Source organism: Anomalospiza imberbis, chromosome 2 (assembly GCF_031753505.1).
Source record: "Anomalospiza imberbis isolate Cuckoo-Finch-1a 21T00152 chromosome 2, ASM3175350v1, whole genome shotgun sequence".
Classification (NCBI taxonomy): Eukaryota; Metazoa; Chordata; class Aves; order Passeriformes; family Viduidae; genus Anomalospiza; species Anomalospiza imberbis.
Window position 1 is genome coordinate 108688588 of NC_089682.1, and position 23896 is coordinate 108712483.

The 23896-nt window shown below is 38.5% G+C and overlaps 1 long non-coding RNA gene across 1 annotated transcript; it reads right to left on the minus strand.

Moving 5' to 3' along the window:
- Window positions 1-12682: 12682 nt before the first annotated feature.
- LOC137469617 (uncharacterized) lies at window positions 12683-23081 on the minus strand. Its single transcript, XR_010996615.1, has 3 exons — window positions 22639-23081; window positions 14987-15161; window positions 12683-14828 (listed from the first exon to the last, which is right to left on the minus strand). It is a non-coding gene; the product is annotated as an uncharacterized lncRNA (long non-coding RNA).
- Window positions 23082-23896: the final 815 nt, after the last annotated feature.

Consider the following 23896-nt stretch of genomic DNA (forward strand, 5'->3'; position numbering starts at 1 on the left):
TTTAAAGGAAAATGATAGGTTTTGCCCATTAGCAACATAATCATCTTCCTCCAAAGAGCCTGTTTCTCTGCCAGTACTCAAGTTCACTATGTTTCACAGAAGACACAGCAATCAGCAAGTAGTCAAGGGATCAGGACCTGCCCTGCATTTGAAAATTATATGCAGATATCTTCATGTTTGATGTGAGAGGCAGGCATGAATAAATCTGTCCTGGCTTTTTTGACCTTGGAGGAAACAATACTCACTAGCAGTGATTAAAACCTATCCTGGGGTGAGACAGCAACCTGGTCGCTTCCCTTTGCAGAATTGCTTGATACCTTTTTATGTACCTCAGCTCTCTGGATACCTCCATACTTAATTTGAAAGGTCCTCTGCTGTTTATTATTAATTGTCTGTGAACAGTCTCCCTGAAATGACTGTTTCTTGGGACATGGGTACCTACTTTTTTTTTTTTTTCCATAAAGCTATGAAGCAGGTACTTGCTTAAATTCCTCCAGAATGACAAAAACTAGGTACATTCAAGCTCTGCCTGCGTCATAACATCTCTCACCCTGCAAGCAGAGGTCTAGCAACTGCAGCACTCATCCAGAGTGGGAGAAACTCACAAGGAATGATCAAAAGGCTGAGGCAAGCTCACCTGAGGGGATAGTCCTCTCCAGCCATCACTGGGACAGACAAGAATCTGGTGAGTTGACAACTTACTGCTGACATTGCCTTGGGTCCTTATATAACTCTATGTCTCCTGCATTTCTGATGGAAAATGGCCAATTACAGCTCAGATCTTCCCAGGACAGCACTAGGGGCTGTTTATTCTCAGGAGAACACATCTGTGACCTGACCAAGAAGCTCAATATTCCTTTTGTTTTCTTGTACTTTCAAAGAAAAATTAAATATTTACCAGAAATGGATTTCAAGTGTTTTGTTTCCTTACATGAGAAATGCATGAAAGGTTCTTTCCAAATGTTCTGGCAGCCATGGGGGGGCAGAAAGACCATCCCCTCTCACTGAGCACCAAGAACTTCAGCTACTTTTGAGACATACTTAAGTCAGGCACCAAAACCAAGCAGACTGTGGAAAATCATGTTCTCTCTATTGCATCAACAAATTACATTGTTGTGTTGCCTGTCTGTGTGAGTTCAGCAACTGTTGTGAGACTGGGGCCAAGGATCATCCAAGTAAAATGCAGAGACCATATTATTCCATATGAATCCAGTTTTTTTTGTATAAAGGTGAAAATAGTTTAAATATAGAGGAAGTGATAGGGAGGGGCGGTGGGATCAGTATAATTTTAACTGGACACTTATGTTTAGATATTACAGTCATATTACCAGAATGCCTTCCTTTTTCAGGAGGACACTGAGCCCTGGGCAGAGAGTAGCTTAGAAAGGGCAAAAACAGGTGACAGAAATGGGATGAGCAAATAGGATATGGAAGATGGCAGAGATTAGTTGTACTTCAAGGAACACTGAAGAACAGAACCCTTATGGCACAAAGTGGTAGATGTAAAAAAGAGAACAGATGAAAAATTTTATTTAAAAGACAACTCTAGACAACCAGAAAAGTGAATGCAGCAAGTCAAGGAAGCCAACTGGATAGTTGTATAATATGACATTTAAAACAGTGATAATAAAATTTTAGAAATATCACCCTGTTTGTCTTATTCAAATGCAGTGAGATTCTGCTGATCTCCATGGGCCAACCATCCTGAGGAACTGCTGTTGAATCCTGAGTCAGACCAGGTTTTGTGGCATATGCAAGAGTAAAGGATATTTCCCCAGTCAGGAGAGCTAAATTAGGTAAAGAGCAAATTTATTTTTTGCGCTATTTTCAAAATCCAGTAAATAGTTCTGGAGTTTTCATATTCAAATGCACACATTTTCTATAGGCATGTGGTTTTACTTATTTTGTGGGTATTTCTTCAAATTTCTCTCTTTTGTCCACTGCAAAATCGACCAGCTTAAAGTAATATACATATTACAGAACCTGCTATTTTATAGACCCTAAAGGTCAGTGTCAAGGAACAAAGAATAAGCAAAAGCTTCTTTTTGACCAGATAAATAATATAATCTGGAGTAATTAGCAGTGGAAACAGGATAAAATAGAAGTGAAACTTTGTGTATGACTTAAGTTTTACTCTATGTGAACAGGGTATGGCACAGTTGTGCAAGACTTGAGGCTGATTTGACTTTTCATTGACTTCAGTGGCTCCTTGAGAATATCCATTAATCAATAATTGAATAGATTAAAACAAGAGGTCTCTAGAAAGCAAATATTAGAAAACCGTCCAGTGTATTGGCAATATAGCAATTTAATCTTGGCATGAGAACAAATATATCTACCAAATGCCTGAGTAAATAAATTTGTTTGTTAGAATTTTTGGTAATTTACAGAGCTGGGGTCATGATAAAATCTCCTTATGTGTCCAAGAATAAGGTGTGGACTAAGCCAGTTAATAGTTAAGAGGGAGATTGAGGTGGATGGTTCCAGGGTTCATCTCAGGTAAGACAGATACTTAAAATGCCTGAGATGAGCAGAAGGACCTGGACGTTGAAAGTGCCTGTTCCTTTCTGTTAGATGGTTATCCTAGTCTAGATGTGTAATCAGCAGGCAATCAGAGTTAAATAATGATCTTCACCACTGGTCGTTGCTGTTACACAAAGTTCAAGAGGTGGAGGAGAGACACACATCATCTGTGACTGGGAGACCTTAGCACCTGCTCAAGTGGGCAGCAGAGAGAAATGATGACAAACGTACATGAAGTTGTGGATGTTCTCAGTTCAGTCAGAGAGAAAAAGAGGAAGATTTCTGCCAGGCTAAGCCTGGGAAAAAGTCCGAGAGGATTGTAAACAATCTATTATCTTGCTTTCAGTTCATGTTGTTTATAGATATGTTCTACACTGACCTAAGTCCAGTGTACCGATCCGGTGAAATGTTTTTACTTTAAGACCAATGGAATTAATGTTCACCATGTTCTCTATAAAAGAGAGAAGTGCTTTTGAATAAACGCGCATTTTGCCTTCTAAAATCGTGCGAGTCATTTCGCCCGTCCCTGCTCAACAGCGTCATGAAGTGACAACTTCAAATGTCCAGCAGGCATCAGAACTCCTTTTCCTCACTGGCCACTTGAGGAACTGACATTGGGAGCCCTGGATGCCTATTCATCTGAATCATTCTTTGGTCTCTTGAGCTCAGATATGTTTGCAGTTACCAGGATCATTAACTTAAGTAGTGTGAAAATGGCCCCTACGTATTCATAAAACAACAGTTTTCAGATGACAAGCAATTGTTTATGTGAATGACATCTCTCAGAATGACATAATCACAGAAATACCCTGTGTTTGTACAAAAAAATCTGGATTGAAGAAGGACCTAGAATGGAGATGCTACTCTGTACAAGATTGAAATCTCTTTTCTTTCTGGTAAATGAGGAATTTCCAGAACTCAAGTTGGTAGCCCACAAAATTCTGGCCAATTTGAATTCTCTCTTAGAGACCTGTGTAGTTATCTTTTGAGTGTTGATTAGTTTTCCTGGTAGAGAAGATAATTCTCTGGAGAAAGGTGATGGTAGAAAATCAGGTTTTTCAGGTTGTTTGTACCAACTTCCTTTTTTGTGTTATCCAAGACTGTGTTATACTGTTAGCACTGCAGAACCAAAGAAAGCTTGTGAGCTCGTTGTCCCCTGGGGCGTGCCCATCCTTGCCAGAATGATTAATTTATTTCTAGTATCACCTGCTGTGCTTGGGAATGTTTATCTTGCTGTAGCTGCACAAGTAAGAGGGAGGCTGGCTTGTCTGGCAGGATCTGAACAGAATTTAAACAGTGATTAAAATCAACATTATGTCTTTCTGTATTGACAGAAATGGGGAAAACAATGCTAGAGCTGCTATCAGGAAAGGCAGGAAAGGGGAACAACTGAATGTACTCTAGATCCATAAGAAACTAGTTCTTACATTCATAGTGTCCCACAGAACTGATGATTTTCCCTGGGTTTCAGGAGTAATTCAGGCTGGGAAAGCTAGAAAATAACATACTCTGTGATTTTTTATGATGACTGCCTCCTTAGCACTCTCTGGTACATAATGGTACTTGCTGTTCATTTTTCCTTTGTAGTTTGATTTGTGGGGGGTTTTAAAATGTCAAAACACAGTTTACCCACTTTTTATATACTCATATATCCAAATAAATATTAAAATAAAAATTGGGCCATTTATTCAGTCACTTTTCAGTGTAGAACGTCATTTTAAAAATACAGCTTAGCTGCAGGGTAAGCAATCTTTCAGCATTATGTTTCCAATCTGTCAATCTGATCAGAGATTAAAGGACTCCCATTCTTTCTTTTCCATAGAAACAAAACACTTGCTCAACAGTAAATATAGCTTAAGCTGCCTAACAGACAATATACATCTTTGCTTCTCCGTTGTCATTATCTTGGAAAATTGGCCAGTTGTCAGCTGAATGGACCTTGGTACCAGGCATTTTGAAGGTCATTGAGTGGCTGAGTACAGAGGATTTGGCAGCACAAACATTGGCAGATTCTGGAGAAAATATGTGTCAGGGACGAATCTCATTCCACTTTTGTGATCATGAAAGTCTTCACATATTTGCATATGTATATAACCCAAAGTTATATATCCTGAGTTATGACTTAGGCCTCGTCTACTTCTTTTCAAGACCCCTTTTCAGTGCTGAAGTAGATCAATAAATTTAAACTTCCTCACTTTATCTTTAAGGCTAAGGCAGCTCTGTCCTGTCCTACTTTTTGGACTTCATAGCACTGGTCTCAAAGCTGGTTCTTTGTTTCAACAGTGCTGAAATAAAGAACTTCAGTGGTGTTATACTACAGAGAGAAAGAACACCAGTGCTAAAATAAAGAACTACAGTGCTATATTAATTCTTTTTTCACTATCACAGTTTTCTATAACAAATCTCTAAGAGGAAAAACTTCTTGGCTCCAGTTTCTTGAATGCTGCGGTAGCAAATTAATGACAAGTTGCAAGGTCTTAAGTTGTTATGATTAGAAATGCACTATGGATGGTCTGTAGTAAGTAGAGCTCTATGAGGCAGCAAACTATGAGTTGCTTGCTGACCAAATGAAAATCTCATTTCTTAAATTGCAACAGCTGAAACAAACCTAAAAAACCTGCATATATTCAAGCTGCCTAATTTCATTTGTTCCAGTGCTTTAGTCTTCTTTTGCTTTGTTAAGTTTTTAGCAGGAAACAGTAAAACTTCAATTTGTTTTGAAGACTAAAACCACGTACAGAAGATGTTTCAGCAGAAAGGCCCAGAGTTATTATTTGCCCTGGGAGATGTAAGTCAGACGCCTGGAGAAATAAATATCCTGGCAGTATTCCTAAGAGTAAAGAAATGGTACAATTTGTTTATTTTCTGAGTTTGGTATAAGCAATTCATCTGTTACTTCTGGGTGGTGATGAAGTTTATACTGAAAAGATTATTCTATGGCTACAAAACAAAGCCAAACCACAAATATTTTAACAGCTAAGAAGATTTTATAGTGAGAACCACCAAAAAAACCCTATTTTGAAAAGTCTGTCAATGAAGGAGACAGGTGAAAAATTTTTGAAAATACCTTCAGAAAAAGTTTAGACACAGTCAATGGGAAACTCTCTACCATCTGATGTACTGAAGGTAACTTTTGTAAATGTTAAAAATGTTGATTGTAGTTGTATGAGTTTACAGTTTTATCTCAGCATACCTTTTCCTAAAATAACAAGGAGTGCTGGATACTCCTTTCACACTCCTTTCATACACAATGTATAAAATTAGCTGATGTTTCAGTATAATTTTCCAGCAAAGCGACCTTTTCTAATAATTGATATTTCCTCTTCCGTACTTGCTAGTGAAGCCTACTAGGGAACATAATCCTACTGTCCTTACTTAAGGACTAAGTGCTGAGCAGTACTTAGTAGCACCCAGTACTTCTAAGTTTGCAATAGCAGAAATTGGCTTAGAATCAGAAGTGCATTTGAGCATCTAGGAGCATCTTTATCCAGCTCACCCTGGTGTGGAAACAAATCCTTCAGGCAACTTCAACCGAGCAAGCTCCGTTCCTCATGGCTGCGATGCACAGGGACACTGGGCCTGGCTGTGCATCCTTTGTGGGACCCCAGTGACATCCCTGCTGGGCGGCCATAGGGATGTAACAGTTCACCCAGGGCTTGGCTGAAGGTTTCTGTATTCCATCCCATGATAGAAACAGACACTTGTCCTCCATGGTAAGAAAGCAGCTATGATGGATGACAACAGCCATGTCACAATATTGGTATTGTGTCCTCAGCCACCTCTGGACACAAGCTTATTCAGAGCTAGGCATCCCAATGTGAGTATGAAAGAATTATTTTTAAAAAATGCACAAAATTCTCTAGACCTATTTTCTGGCTTGATTTTCAGGAAATTAGAATAATTTTAAACTTTGCTGATTTCAGGGGAAGCAACAGTTGAGACCTCACTCCAGAAATAGGGTTCACATAGCTGGGATTAAGTGCGATATAAATGTGGGTTTATGCCTAGCATTCTTTTCAAGGAAACTATAAAGAAGAGGAGAAGAAGTAAAAACCCAACATTTTAAAGACTTCTGGATCTGTAAATAGGAAAGCTAGCTCATAAGGAACTGGAAGATACTTCCATAAATACCAGTCCAGGATACACATTTACTTTTGGGCAAATAAGTTTAAAGTGATACAATTTTATATATCACTGAGGCTGTTGGAAAAAAAACGTGAAACAAACTGTGTCATGTGGAATTTATCTCATCCACCAGGAGCCATTGAAAAATTAGATGTCTGTTAAGAGCTTATCATTTAGGCTCATGCTGTAGTCAGCAAAGTCATACCTTCCAGAGGACTCCATATCCCCCTGTCCTAGGCACCTACTTTCACGTGGGATATACTTTTGTCTGAAAGTGTCTTTATTTCTCTTCTGACTGTAAGGAAGATTTAAATAACTTGATTTCATTTGAAGCCTGCTGTTTACCAGTTCTAGATAGGCAAAACAAGACTGAAAAATAAAAATAGAAAATATGTAAATACATATAAAAAAATATGAGAATACAAGACAGTTAGAAAAAATGAACCCAATGTACATGGTCTTTGGAAATAAAATTATTAATTATACTTACATTGAAGGATGAAACCAAGAAAAAAATAAGTGAATTTCAAAAAAATAAAAGCTATCTCTAAATTACAAGATCTTTACATTTAAGCAATCCACTGACTTCTCCTTTTATGACCTTCTTCTTAGATAAAGAAAAAGATAGCAAATAATTTTAAATATGGCTTTGGTTTATATTTTTGGGTTTGATTTTCTTTTTTTGACCCTGAGTCACTAATTACACAGCAAAGGCAAACTGAGGGTAGTCTGCAGCTGGATCAAAGTGCATTGTTTCACAGTGGTATTTTCATACCAAAAAAGCCTCCCTGTGCCTTGGAAGAAAGTATTGGAATATATAACAACACTAGAGCATTCCAATTACCCATCAAATTATGGTTTTTTCCTGATCCACTGACGTGCACTAACATAATCTCTGTGACTCGCCCTTCAGTAGATGATGTACATAATCACCTACTTAGGGATGCGGTAATATTAAATATTTGTGTGGCATCTTGGTCTTGTCTTTTTACACAAGTGTCCTGGTTCTGCACGTGCAATATGGTTTAGCAAGACACCAAGGAAAGCTTAATTTCACCATAGCCTGTCACACTGTCTACCTCCACCTTCCATGAATCTAAAGAGCAATCTTTTCAGGAAATTCTGCAGAAGTAAAATAAAATCAAAATAGGTGGTAGTCAAGCCACCTATCAATGAAAGATACAGAAACCATACTGGGCAAGAGAGAAGAATTCCATATGAATATATGAATGTTAGTTATTCAGACAGAGAAAAGCTTGTGTTTAACCACATGATGTAAAGCAAAACATCTGGGGACTTCTGATTCCTGAATAGTACACAGATTATGGCGAACTGTAAATAACCATGAACAAAGAATATCTCAGTAGCCAATATTTTTCTCTGTTGGTATCAAATGAAATTCATTTGGTATCAGCTGGAGTTTTTATAGTCCTAATGGAAGTTATTTTCAGTTATCATGTCAGCCCATAAGTATACAAAGGCAGCAATTTTGCTGGTAATCTGGAGATCAGTTTGTATGTAGGGGGTATACTTTAGACTCTTTCTGCAATGCAGGCTTTTATCTTAATAAATGTAGTGAATCATAAATAAAAAGGAAATGATAAAAAAAGAACATTCATCTGGGGCTAAGGTTAGATTTAGAAGCATTTCATAGCATGAATGTCTCAACTCTCAAATATGCTGTCCAGTAAGCCCTGAGCTTAGTGGAGAACCAAGGTACCCAAGAACTAAATATAACTGATTTTTTCTTTACAATAACTCCTCTGATATTCCTTTAATGTATGACACAAGACAAAATCTAGTTGAATTCTGTTGGGATGCACGACATACATAAAATTGCCATTCTTTTTAATAAACTCATGAATTTTAGCACATAGCAAACTGCCAAAGGATTAAGTAATCCAATAAATAAGGAAGGGTTTAACTCTGCTTTTTTTAATAGCTCTGCAAATCCTATCAGCAATGCCAGTCTTTAAACGTGGCATGTTGATTAGTATTTCAATACTCTTTGTTAAGACGTAAATTAATTCTCCAAAATTGCACTTTTAGAAGAGCTTTCATATTTCACAGCTGTGTTACTCATTTTCTCTAATGACAATTTTAACAGTAGCTAGTTAATGCTTATCTAGTGTAATGCATACACAGTGCTTAGACGTTATGGAATGTGTTGTTACAGCATGCACAGATAATTTTGCTGTGCAAGAGAGTAGGGCCGGACTCTCAAGAGGTAATACAGCTGAATTTTCTTATATTGATTAAAATGTAAGTGACTGTCAATGCTAATGGCCTTTAAAGATGAACTGCAATTTTCTAATGCCCATCAGCCATTATAGCTATGTGAGGAATGGATTGCTGTCCTACACAGTGTTCCCTGGCTCCAGGGATCCGGCTGCTGGATCCAGGAGCTCCAACTGTCACACTGGGACAACTAGCAGGGTACACAACAGTTTCATCCAGTCTTGACCACTAAAACACCTTCCCACTGAAAACAGAGTGAAGTGTGAGAGTACATGATATAGACCAAGTTAAATTTTGTTTCATGGTTGGGTCTCAACTGGAGATTCATCAGACTTGGAAGTGGTCCCATACCCCACCCTCTGGCTGCAGGCCTGTGATGCTTGTTACAGCAGCTACTTGCTTATTGCCTATACATTTGTGTAGGGAATATATTTTTATTCACCATATATTATGTGCATTATTTCTTCTTTAAGATACCTGTTATTAATGCTGATAATGTAACACAGCCTGTCAAACTGTTCATTGATTTTACATAATGAATGTAGACCCTGATCAGCTGATGAGATAAACAAACTACCAGCTGAACACAGAACATACTGCTATGGGCTTTTTACAATGTTAAATTTCAACATTTACCACTTTTTTACCAGTTCAGGTAAAATTTGAATCACAAAGAAGGCACACCCTCTTATTTTGTAAAGAGTGAAAAGTTCAAAGTAATACAACAGTTCAAATGTTTTCTTTATTTAGTGAAAACCACTCACTATTGTTTCAAGCTGAAATGCAGAAAAACAAAAAAAGTCAACTGGATTATCCTAACCTGTCACAGATTATCAGTCCTTTTGAGTTTGAATCCCAGCAGCGAATCTGTTTTCATGTAGTTGTCACAATAGTTACAGGGACATAATTTGTAACCAGCACTAGATTAATAATTTTCTATTTAGGTAACAAACCATTTTGATGCAATTGCTTGGTTATACCTCTTTATTGGCAACTATCTTTGCCTGTGCAAATTGTTAAACATCAGCCCATATTCTTTTTGCTATTCTAGGAAAACAACTGAGTCATGAAACCTACCTGAACTGACAGACAAAGGTAAACTTTCAGCTGCTGTATGTAACTAAGATGACAAGAACATTTTCCCCAGCACTACTGAGATTTGGATCTTCATTGCCTTTCCCTTCAAGCAGTCAGTTCCACTTTAGAAAAGAAGTTCCAAGACTCTTAAAATCCCAGCATCACCATGACATCCATGCTCACTTTGCATTCATGAATGTAAGGCAATACAGAATTAGGATTCTTCTGGTGAGTACAGGTGCTCTCATTTCACACTAAAGACCGAGGGGGTGAAGATCAATGTCTGCATTGATATTAAAGCAAAACCACTGAAGTGACATCCTGAACTGCATAAAATACCAAGTTCCTTGGCTAGAGGAGAGTCTGATCTATTCTATTCTATTCTATTCTATTCTATTCTATTCTATTCTATTCTATTCTATTCTATTCTATTCTATTCTATTCTATTCCACTCTCCTGTGGTGTGCTGTGCTCTTCTGTCCTGTCCTAGTCTTTATAGTATTCTCACTATGAAAAGAGGTCCAGCATTTTTTTCAGATGTTTATTAAGCATCATACATAACATATCTAATGCTGAGATAACTTTTTCTTGTATTTTTTTTCCTCTGGGAAAGTAATAACATGTGCAGTGGAGTTTTTATGTTGGGTGGGATACACTTGGAGACTTTCTTCTGCTTTGCAAGTCAGCCTCTATTTTCTCTAAAGGGACATCCAAGATGCAGCAGGTGTTGAGTTCTGTGACAGTCCTTATTTTCCAAGTTAGCTCAGTCTATGTAATCCTGCATCCTCCAGTCCCTTGAGTAAACTGCTTGTCTGAAACAGGAAAGCTATACACTTATAATAGAAAAGTGCATTATCCTAGCAGAACAGAATTGTCAGCTACATAGTCAGCCTGCAGCAGGCTTAACAAGAGGAAGCCTTAAAGAAGAAGTGCAAGAACTTGAGCCTTATATGTTATTTTCTGGGATGACAATCAGAAAGCAGAAAAATGTTATTATATATTTCCAGGATGCTGTATTGCTGAAGATTACTGCTGAATATTCTGTCCTAGTTGAAGTCTAGGTTATTTTATGGCTTTTGTCCATATGGAAGCAATAAAGGCATTTATAGGAAAGGAAAGATCAGAAGACAAATGACAGGATGCAGTCTCATAACCACACAGAACTGACTTGACTTAGGAATGTTACTACAAAAGAGCTTAGTGTCAGTAAAGAAAACAGTGCGGGGACCTGAATTTACCTTAGTGGAGGTGAACCCCCTGCTCTGCAAACCTTTCAGATCATTTTCCTTTGCTTTTCTACCCAATTGATTGTTTAGCTAATAGATCTAAGGAAATGATGAATGTGAAAAGAGTAAAAGTAAACATTGGGAGACATTGAAAAGGGAGGTGGAGGCTCCTTTTGCTGTGCTTCAGGACATATTTAAACTGATTTATCAAACTTTTTGAGTCCTACTTTGAGAAGGTATCACCACAGCTCATCCTACAGGCAAATGCTGTAGAGCAATCCCAGTAGATGGGAATAGCATTGAAAACAGCTGATCAGTCACAGGCAGTACTGTAGCTATTCCCATTCTACCTTGTAGCTTGCATCCACAACGGTCTGTTTGCAGGTGATAACTTAAGCTGAGTGTGTAGTTAGCCTTCGCCTCATTTCTGTTTCTGCTTGATTAGTCTGGAGAAGATGGAGGTTGGGCAAACAGCAGGATGAATCAATACCATCTTCTTCAAGGATCAGCAGGCAACTGGATGTGACAAAGACAAGGTTCCTCTACAGAATGAGTGTTTTGGTCTGACACAGCCTAGGCTGGCTGCAGCTCTCTTCCAGCAGCCAAGAGACATCTCGAAGCTGCCCAGTGAGGCTTCCGTCTCAGCCTGGGGCTACTTTGTGAATGTGCTGAGCCCTGGCAATGAAAGCAGGACGGGAGCTGTGGTGCTCAGCCTGATGTACCCTGAATAAGAAAAATGTGACCCATCAAATGTTGTCTTCACCTGACACTTCCATGTAGGAATTTACTGTAGTTAACTTGGGGCTTTCCTGTGGTCAGGACAGGTTAAAATAAGCAGGTGATGCACAAGGATAGGAATGGACAGTCATATTACCCTCAATTATAACATTAACCGTGTCTTTTAAGACTGTGTTTCAAATATTGATAGAACATGTACAATGCAATAAATGCAATACCATTCTAATAATTAGTGGTCCCAGGCTATCTTTCAAAGAAAGCTGCATTTAGAGCATTTATGCATTTGCATTCTGTGAAATTGTACTTGACACAGGGTTTCTAAGAAATGCACAAATGATTGAGACATGATTGAGGAACTCCCTCTTGTCTCTAGTTTTTCTTATGATAACTGACCTGAATTTCTTTTAAGTCGACGGGAAGGTTGCTGTGATGACACTGAGTATCCTTTAAATCCGAATTATCAATTCCACTGAGATTACTCGCAGATATTAAGGCTGAGTAGGTATTTGCAGATTTGAGCTGATGTTTATCAAATATAAAACTGCAGTAATAGTTGGAAGCTTAAAAAAATTGTGTTTCTTTTCTATTGATGAAGAAAAGGACTAAATTTTTATAGGTGATGCAAAGCTTGCAGTGCTCAAATTAAAAAAATAATCCCAAATCTGTAGTAGAAACACTGAACATGTTCCAAAACTATAAAAATAAGCAGAGTAAACCAGTAAATCATGAATATTGTAATTACATCTACATTAACAATAAAATTTGAATATTTATAGTGTTATTATGCTGAAAAACCAGTTTGAATGATTAAGAAATCACCTTATTTTTTCTAAATAGATAAATTGCTGCCTCTGCCTCCATCCAATTCCACATTCAAAACCGCATGGCTTAAGTAATAAGAGAGGGGAAAAAATCTTTTCTTAATAAGTGTTTTCTGTGCTTTGCAGTAGACATCTGTCATTGCTGAGTATTGCTAATAATTAAAAAGGTGCAACCACCATACCCAGATGCCAGAATTTTATAAACTGTCTGCTGAAAGCTTGGGAAGAACATACATTCATCAGGTTTCCAAAATGAAATTTGGTTTTCCTGTCCTGTTCCATCGCCTTGTGTAGAAGTTCAAACTAATTTTCTGTTATCTTATTTAGTTATTGTTTTACATTATCTGTGTCACCAGCCTTTCCTATCTTCTAGATTAGCTTTATCTGATGTTTGCAGAATGTTTTCTTATTAGCAGCGAACAAAATGTCAAGTTTCACTGATTTTCAGAGCTGGATTCTTACTTCTTTTCATTTCCTTAATAAAGAGACCATTGCATTCCTACTGTTGAGAAAACTGCCTTTTCTTAAAGCACAAATAATGCCCTTTCCCATTCTAGAAGTTGTTGCTTAAAAAAAAAAAAACCAGCAACAAAAAAAATCAAAATACAGCATGATAAAATAATGATACTAAGCATCATTATATCATGAAGACAACTTGGAAAGGATATCTTGCCTCTGTGACTGAGCTAGCATCTGAAGTGTCTTTCCAATGGAAGTCAACAGAGATATATCAGGCAATCTTTTTTTTTTTTTTTAACTGACTCAGCATTGGCTATCCTGCCAGGGAAAATGCAGAGAACATTCAAACTCAGTTTTGGGGCTTGTTTTAAATTTCATATTTTATAAAAGGAAGAAAGAAATTACTGACACACAAATAAAATGCTTTGACATTTAAGTATTTAGTAGACAGAAAACAAATGCCATGATCATTTCTTTCTTGTTCACTTCTTGGTGTTTTGGAGTTCTTCATTCTGCATTCCAGAAGGAATGTTTAAAATGGTCTGTTTATGGAATCTTTATGGACTATTTCAGAAGGAAATCCACCACAGCTCCATTAAAACCAAAAAAAATTAATACATAGCCAATGTTTTGTCTGTTGGTGTCACAGCAATTATTTATTGAATTAATGCAACCAACAACCTCTCTAGAAATGAAATTGTAATAAAAATTTCTGGATGACATTAGACACACTGAGGACCAAGGTTTCTAACATATAGGCAAAAAATCTTCACAGTGGTCTTTGTTTTCACCTTTTCTTCATATTAGAAGTTGAACTGAAGAATTCTTGAAGGGATTCTTATCTCTTTTTGTCTTCCTTTCAAAAATGACCCATACATTTAAAGTAAGTGTTCTGTGAGCATGCTGAGTCTATAAAGAGAAAGAAGAAGCTCCAGCAGATGACTTTTCTTGTTCTCAGGTGATTGTCAGGTAGGTAGGATAAGCTGTCCCAGAAAGAAATCTCTTTCTGTCCTTTGCCAGACGGGTTTGTAAAGAAGCACTCGTACCATCTTAGCTGAAGCTTTTCACACACGAAAAAAATAGCCAGACACAGGTTTCAGCAGAGGATATCTTGCTGAGGTCTTTGCTTCTGACAGATCTCAACAATGGCAAAAGTACCTGCTTTTCAAATATCTATAAATGTTTTATTTGACTTGCTGTGTTAATAGCCAGGTAAAGAACAAGTAAAAGAAAAAAAAAAAAAAAGAACATTTGACATAAACACTATAAATATGCTGCAAATAGCTGCGTATTTTTATCAGTGTCATTTTGATCTTTTCTCCAAGTGAGAGATTCAGAAATCACAAAGAATATATGGGAGAAACAGACCAAAATAATTATCAGTGTTCTGGTGCATATGCATCATGTTTTGTGGAACCAGAAGAGACCTGTGGCTACCCCCCAGACTGCTATTCCAACCAGTGCCACTAATTCCAGACCTTTTCTGACAGCTGCAAAGGTGTATTTGATAATGGTGTTTTCCCTGGTTCTTATTCTGTGGTCTCAGGTGCCAAGAAGATATGTGGTCATTTCAGGGAAACCAATGGAGTCTTCAAGATTATATTTCATAATAGACACTAACCTATTGACCATGACATCAGTTTTAATCAATTTTTATAAAGGTTTTAGTTAACATTTAAGGAACTTGTATGGAGGCACAAAACTTACTGGAGATTTAGAGAGTTATATGATCATGCAGTAAAAATGTCAAAATATTAGTAATAAAAAAAATGATCTTACCTCCTGTTAATATATGTTGTATTTTTCAGAGGATAGCTGGTTTTAAGGGACTCAGTGCTCAGTCTTCACTACTGTCCTCTCAGACAGAATGAATGGGAAATAATCACTTCCTATACTGGAGTTTCTAGAGACACCTCATGGGTCTTTGAGTTCATAAATGTCACTGAAATCCCTTCTGAAATGCAAAGAGTAGCAATGATGTTCTAAAAACCTGAACTTACTTTTGCATTTGGAGGCAGAAAACATTCTGTGATTTATTCACTGAATGCTTTATAAATGTAATTACAGAACAGTACAGATCACCTGTCTTCAATCATTGTCCCCAGTAATGAAAAAAGGCATTGTTTACTCTACTACTCTGAAAAGTAAGCTTCAGACAAAAATTCAACTCACATCAAGAGAATGATAAAATACACATCCTTTGCACAGAGGAGAACTCACATTTAAGGCAGTGTCAGAGGTATAGGTAAGGAGCTGTACAGAAAAAGATTTTAATTTTTTTTTTGGTATCACACAGAGACAGTGAATTCTTTCTTGGGCAACCCAGACCTGCATCTATCTTAACTCACATAAAAGTCAACATTGTTTTTATGTCTTGATTTTGCATGCTGAAAATAAACACTTGCAACTTTCTGAAGGCATAGAATTGCAATGCCTTCTCCTGAGAATAATTTTGAAGTAACTATGTTATTTTTGCATATTAAATGTCCACTATTTTTGTTGCAGTTTTTGTAGATTAAGAGCATTTTGTCTTGAAATGTAAGTTAGCCTTTTAAAAGTAAGTCCTACCTTACTGAAAGAAACAGCAACATTTTTTTCAGTGGGTCCAAAATATTATTCCTACTTCAGCCTTCAATAGAATAGCATCTATGCAGGGATTTGGTTATCATTACAGCTCTATGAAGTGCAACCATTTAATTGCCTGTGAGGTTACATGACAGAGAAAATAGTATCTTAAATGTTAATTATGGCCTTTTCTTTATTGCAAGTTATTTTATCTGAGGAGAAAAATCCCAATAAAGTTTTTTTTGTCTAAAATAATTACGTAGATTATTAGATCCCCTAATGTCATCTGACGACTCACAGTGAAATTTCTCTTTTATGGCCAATTGACACCAGATAGCAAGAACAGACCTGAGGGCAGACTGAGCAGATTACTTATTTTTAGAGCTGAACTCAGCCAGCACATCAGCTGTGTAATTCCACCAGATATTCCTACTTTCAAGGCAAATGTGAATATTCTTTTTTCTGAAGGAATGTAGTGCAGCACTACAAGGCTTTTGGACCTTGGCCCCTGAACTGAGATTGTACGAAGCTTCAGTACTCTGATCATACCGTTAATAAATAAGATAGCTGATAAACAGGGGACCCTCTGCGCCCACCTTCACACTGTAGAAACAACTCACAGCTTCCTTTCATTTTCTGTGATGGCATTCTGAAGAAAATATGACTTGTGGATATTCTCAGTTCAGTCAGAGAGAAAAGGAGAAGGTTCATTTGGAGTTCATTCTCTAGTCTTTGATTTGGAGTCATTCTCGTTACCGTCCTGCTCTACAGCGACAATGACTAAAATGGAAATTTTCAGGAAAAAGCATTAAATGAAAGAAATAATCTGTCAACCTAGAAAACTATCCTCAGCTGAGAGTCAGTACCTTCTGTTTGGTTAGTCACACCAGTCTCAGTACAGGCTGTCCCTTCAGGAGATTTCCCTCTGCGTAAATCGGAGCACTACATCGCTGGCAGAGTGTACGGCCCCAGCCAGGTCTGCATGAAGATAATCCCTGTGCATTTGCAGAGGTGGCCATCCAGCATAAATCTTTCTCTTCCCAGGCCACAGAGGTTTCATCAGCCAGTATTTAATAACCTTGTATTCAGAATGGTGACCTGGAATTCCCAGTCACATTGCACTTCACTCACACTCACTCCCCAGATAAAACTTCCTAATGGCTCCTTCCCTGTCCCCTCACAGCCTGTAAATGCACCCACTCATTGGGGTTTGCTTGCAGCTCAGGCAAAGTTTCTTCTTTCCAGGCTTCAGGGCTTTCTGTAATGAAGTAAATAGCTATTGATTTCAGAGGGATCACTCACGCGATTAAAATGGCCATGTGCTAAATTGCCTACAGCACCAACTTCCACTCTGAGCCATTTTCCATGGCAACCTGGAGGTACAGAGTCCCACTGCAGGAATATAGGGACCACTCTGGTCCCTATACAGGTTCACTACCTGCACACAATCTGTGCAGCTATCTATCCTCTCTCTGACTGTGGCTAAATCAGTATTATTTCCTGGTAGAGTATAAGAACATGATGCTTCTCTGAATCCTCTACAAGCCTCTGATTTCTAGCAGCTCAGAGGAAAATTTGAGTGAGTTATAGTTGCCAAGAATTTAGTCGCTGTCAGTGGATTTCCTTTCCATGAGCATAAAAAGTGTCCTGAACTTTTAGTAAGTGCTCCATCCCAGGGCAATGAGTTCTTCCACAGCTCAGTTAGGACCTCTTTTTTAACCCTACTCTGCATGAGTGCTGCCTATCACATTTTGTGTAATATAAATTCATTTGAAGTTGTTTTCTAACTTCTTGTAAGGATATCATATGTAATAATTATAATTAAATTGTATTGCATTATAACTGCTGATATTATTTATCATATTTTACTTCAGCATAGTGCATTGCATTGCACATTTGGAATTTTATAACCTACATAACTATGAAAAATAGTAAAGCCAGTTAAATCAGATAAACTATGTACAGTTAGGCCCAAGATAGTACCACAAATTTATGAGGTCCCCACACACATCTTACAGTGCTTCAGGGTCTCACATTTTACCACCTTAACTATTTTACCACTGAAAGTTATGAGACTTGTCACAGGCTTCCATGGGAGCTGTACTGAGCTACATATGAACTATTCAAGGTCACATAGGTATAAAACATCAGGTGCAGGAAATGAACCTGTATCTCCTGACTCCTTATGCATTTCTTTAGCCTCAAGGTGAGCCTTTGTTCCCTTGCTTTTATTTAAGAAATAGTTTTACCAAAATATATTAGTTAGTCCATGATATTGCATGAATAATTCCTCTTACAGAAAGACTTGGTTACTTTTCTCATATATTTTTGATCTAGAATGAAAAATAACATGCAGTATCTTCTAGCTAACCAAGTTCTCTGTTGAAAAATTAATGGATTAATTTTGTACTTCCTATTGATCAGATCTTCAGGCTTGTAAGCCAAAACCTAGTCATTCTCACAGGAATCAAAATCTAAAATCTTGTTCCATGCTTTCCCACCATTTTGGACACTTTTGCATAAGCTAACAGCAAAGTGATAAGCAGCACTCATGCAGAGTAGGGATAAAAGAGAGGTCCTAACTGAGCTGTGGAAGAAGTCATTGCCCTGGGATGGAGCACTTACTAAAAGTTCAGGACACTTTTTATGCTCATGGAAAAGAAATCCACTGACAGCTACTAAATTCTTGGCAACTATAACTCACTCAAATTCCAGGGCCTGGAGGTGTTGAACACAGGCAGAATATATGTCGGATAGTTAGTTGGTGCCAAACCTTTGCACTCAGTTATGTGCCCTGGAACACGTGGAAAGACGTGATTGAGTCCATGATCTCCTGTTCAATTTATGATAACACATTGACAAAAGATGAGAAAAGGAGTTGTGAAAAACACATTTCAGTGCCTAACATACTTCTGCAACCCATCCCTAACACTTTTCCAGACAGCCTCAGCCTTTTGGAAAGGTTTTTGCCCATATTATTTGTATTGAGGACCATAAGGGACACCAGCCAGAAACATGGAAATCTTCTATGGGCAGAAATACTATTTATAATAGTATATTATATTATATTAGAATCTGCCACATAGGCCAGATTCTATGGCAAGAGAAAAACAACTTAGAAACAAAAGGACAGTAATCTCCATTATGATGTTTGTCTCTAAACATTCTCTGAAGACATTTTATAAACTCATTTGCAGGAAATGAATCCATACAAGATATGGGATTAGGAGGGTGAGGGCGATAACAGCATAAGTTTCTATTTATGTACGCTGACCTCAGAAACGATGTTAGATTGTCTGCCAGTCTCTGTGGAGTAAGTTGAACAGCCCCTGACACAGGGATTTATTCCTTTGCTTGTGCCATTTTGTTCCTGAAGATAGCTGGGGAATTCCTGCTGTTTGCCGACACTTGCGGAAGTGTGGCTATCACTTCACAAACATCAAGAAAATATTATAAGGAGCTGAATTAATTAAAAAAGAAAAGCAAAAGGGAATTATGAATTTCAATGAGAAGTGCTGCTAGCTATGATGTAACATACGTGGGAGGTATAGAATACTACAATTAGCATGTGGGATGTGATGTAGCACAGGATTTACATCACTAGCCAGGCACTTCACAGGTTTGGACTGTGCCAGGACTGACAGCACAGGTCTGGCACCTTTTTTGTTGCTGCATTTGCTCTTTGCTGTGGTTTTGGTGGAAAGGAAAGAGCAGGACATGGAAGTGTATTTCTCATGTTGTGTCTGGTACAGGATGAAGCATGTGTTGCTTCTTTCTAGTCAGAGACAGACAATCCTTTTCATGTTCTGTCATTTACCCATAATGTTTTACAGTGACACTCTTCAAATAACTTTGAAATTTCACAGTACTTCCACAGGCAGGCAAGATTATGGCTATATAAAATGTGAACAAATGCTTGAAATCATTCAGTTATCTAGTACACCAAATACAAGGAACAACATTGAAGCATTGGTTATAAGTGTAAATTTTCAACAGAAATAAACTGTGAATAGTACCAAACCTTTATAATTGACAATTTAATTTTAACATGCTAATAATAGTAATAATTAGAAATTAATATGTTCATAATTATATGTTATTGTATTCTGTAGATGTAGCTCCATCTTATGGAGTTGACAGAAAAAATTCTCTTGATTCCTTGCTTGGAGAAGTCTTGACTGTTATTGAAGCCTTGTTAGCAGTGATATAGATTATTACAGCATTTTCACTTTGTTTCCTTTTCAGTACTGTCAGTCTATGTCTCCAGACTTTTATAAAATTATTTTGCTTCTTAAAAACACAAAAGCTGTCTGAAGACTGAACATTTCTAATGTCTGTGTTTCTACCCTTTGAACAATTTTCATGCTGTTTTTCACAAACTGTCTGACTGCATTTTTTACGCTTTTAACTAGAAGTTTTGTCCTAGCTCTGTATCATCTTAATGGTTTATGATCCCATAGTTCAGTGAACTTCTGCTTTGTCTTGATTTTACTTCCAAGCCTTGAATCCTGATCTGAGGCTGTCTCCTTTGCTCTGAGTCTTCTAATTGCCTTTTTCTCCAGTCCCCATTATGCTCTACTTGGGAACTCCGCAGGCCTACCAAGAAAGACTGTATCTCTAACACTGGAGACATGACTTTGTTACTGCCTCACAAAGGATGCTGAGCCAGGTTCACATGCTGAAAGACTTAGCAGAGTCTGTAGCTAGAAACATGCATAAGCTGTAGTCCTGAAAGTTACTTTGGGGGAAAAATATTAGAAATAGAAGAGAGGGAAAGTTAAAAAAAAAAAAAAGCAGAAAGGCTTTTCCTAGGTCCATCCAGGAGAAAAAGTGATGAGGCTCCCTTGTCAAACACTTTCTGCAGATGCCCTCTCCAGTGCATCAGGATTCCTTGTCCCCCAAAAAAAGTTTCCTAGAGTGACTACATTTTCTTTTTTCAGACCCTGATTAATCCCTCTTTTGTTGTCTTGCTTACAGTGCCATTAGCAGTGATAGGAATATGCTTTGATGAGGAGTAGGTGCTGCTCTTGGTTGTAAAGCTCAGTGCATGCATATTATCATAGAATCATAGAATGTTAAATGATTGGAATGGATCTTAAAGAGCATCCAGTCCCAGCCTTTCCTGCTATGGGCAGGGACACCTCCCACTGGACTAGGATGCTCAAGGCCTTATCCAAACTGGCTCTGAACATTGTCAGGGTTGGTGTTGGGGCATCCACAACCTCCCTGGGCAGCCTGTTCGACTCCCTCCTCTTACCACTGTCACAGTAAAAAAATTCTTCCTAATATCTAGCCTAAATTTCCTATATTTTAATTTGCAGCCATCACTCCTTGTCCTATCACTACAGTTCCTGACAAAGAGTCCCTCTTGGGCTTCCCTGTAGGCCCCCTTCAGATACTGGAAGGCTGCTGTGAGGTCTCCACACAACCTTCTCTTCTCCAGGCTGAACGGCCCCAACTTCCCCAGCCTGTCTTCAATAGGGAAGATGCTCTAGTCCTCTTACCCACTCTGTGGCCCTTCTCTGGACTTGCTCCACCAGTTCCATGTCCTTCCTATGCTGGTGGTACTGGAGCTGGATGCAGTGCTGCAGGGGGAGTCTCACAAGAGCAGAGCAGAGGGGGCGAGTCGCCTCCTTTGACCCACTGGCCACAATGGTTTTGATGCAGCCCAGGATTTAAGGATTTAATTGTCTTTCTGGGCTGTGGGCTCACACTGCTGGTTTATGGTGAGTTTTTCATCAACCACCAACCCCAAATCTTTCTCTGCAGGGCTGCTCTCAATCACTTCTCTGCTCAGCCTGTAGATATGCCTGGGATTGCCATGAACCAGGTATAGAACCTTGCACATTGCTTTGTTGAACTTCATGAGTTTTGAATAAACTCACCACTAAAGTCCCACCGCAAGATCCCTCTGAATAGCATTATTGTCCCTCTTCATGTAAATCAAATACTACAACCAAGGGTAGGAGATGGGGGAAAGAAGGTGGGATTCTCATGCCAACAACAAAAATAAGAATCTGTAATGACACTTAGCAGAGTTCAGGGATGCAAGGTCATGAGAATAGCAACATGAGAGCAATAGTATTAGAGCAAAAAAGGGAAAAATCCAGCCCTGGAGAATCTGGAAAATGCTGCTTTTTTAGCCTGAGTGAGAGGGTACAGAGCTGGCAGGGAAAGGCAGGCTGCAGAATTGTGACTGCAGCACCCTTCTTTATAAGATTATTATATAGTTCAAATTTCTTTAACACACCCTGATAACTGTCCTGTTCTTCCTCACTTAACTACAGTGTGTTAAACAGAACTTGAGCCTCTGACAGGAAATATTAAAGAAGGGTTTTTGAAGCATGAGGAAAAGATGGGTTTTTTTCCATTCTTCATGTGTTCTGAAAAGTTAATTAAGAGCTAAGTGAAGAACATGGCTGCGAAAGTAGGAGAAGAGCTTGTACTGTTGAACATCAACTAAGTCTAATAGATCCTATTCACCCTAGAATGATGGATTTTCTAATAAGCCAAGCCAGGAGGTAGCCTACTTTTATGTTTGCCATCTCTCTTTGAATATTCTGGTTAGGACCCAAGAGAGGAACTACCTTTTATATAAATGAAGTCTAAGTAATCTTAGACAACTCAGAAAGAACAAATCTTGATCTCCAAGGAGGAAAATAAAAAGCAATTATTTCTAATTTGGTTGTTAGGGCTTATTTCATGCCTAAACTCCATTTTTTGTAAGGAAGAGTCTTTCCCCTTCAAACCTTGCCACTCTTAATTTGGTAGATTTGAAAAGGCCCTTAGGTCTATCTCCTCTCTACATTGCCTCAGCTGCCTTGGTGGATATGGCAGAAATCCCCTTCTGTGTGTCCTATACCCACCCATTACAAACTCTGGCCATTTGGAGGTTGCATGTTGCTTTCCCCAGGAAAGAAGGCAGTTTACAGACCTTTGTTGACATCTCAATGAGATAATGGAAATAAACCAGTAGGTGTGACATATGTGGCAGGGTGCAACACTCTCCAAAAACGTTTTGAGGGTAACTCCAGGGTACCAAGAGTTTCTTCTCAGGAATGAGAAGGTAATTCAGAATCTTGTGTCCAGATGAAGACACATAGAGTGGCCATGATTGCCCCCTGTGGATGGTGGATCTGGCAATACCAGCGGGCTTTGTGTAACATACAGTAATTTCTTCCACTGGATTATAGCCATGAAATGTTAGAGCAGGTGGTGCAAAATTATCCAGTTCTCTTCAACTCTCTCCAGGTAAAGTAGCCTCTGTCCCCACCATTATCAGAAGAGAAGGATAGAAGTGAGCTCTCTACGTGTTCTCTGTTGCTCAGTATAGCTGCAATACAGTGGGATAACAAGTGTTGCTAACAGAGCAACAGATCTTAACAGATGAAAGCAGACATTTCCATTTTATACATATAAAAATATCCGAGGCAGGCATTTATGTTAGAGGAAACTTTGGGACTACAGACCTGCAAAGCGACACACAAGTGTTTCTTAATTTGCTACAGGCAAAATCAGTCGGGTAATCATCAACCAAAGATTTAAACTGTCTAAGGCAATCAGTCTGAGTTAGCTTGAGAAGAATTATGGTGCTGTTCCACTGTCATATTGGGCAATGGTTTCTGACAAGGGGTAGTCAGCCTCTCTAGAGCTGGATAGGGAAAAGCATTCCTGTTGCCTAAAAATGCTTGTACAATTCAGCCTTTGGGAGGTAGTGTCACTTCCAGGCTGACGTCAGAACCTCACTTGTAGCTGTATTTGGCTGAGCAAAGGAGGGAAGCTAATGTCAGCTGGAAAATATACATGGCTATGTAGAGATTTCATGGCACTGATATTAGTGTGTGTCTTGGCTTGCTTGCAGTCAGTTCCCTAATAGATCTAGGACACTAATGGGATTCACTAATGAAGCTTCTAGCATTATTAAAACTTCTCCTGAGATAAAGAACATGGTCCTAAGGGCAACAACAGGCCTTATTATCCTCCTGGGACCACCCACCCAGGATCCTGGGCCCCATTTCATCTCAGCCATGTCTCGTCCCAGCTCCAGTAAAGCTGCAGGAGTGTCTGTGCTCAACCCTGCCTCTCTGCTAACTCTGGGCACACTGGGAGCCCAGCTTGTTGCTT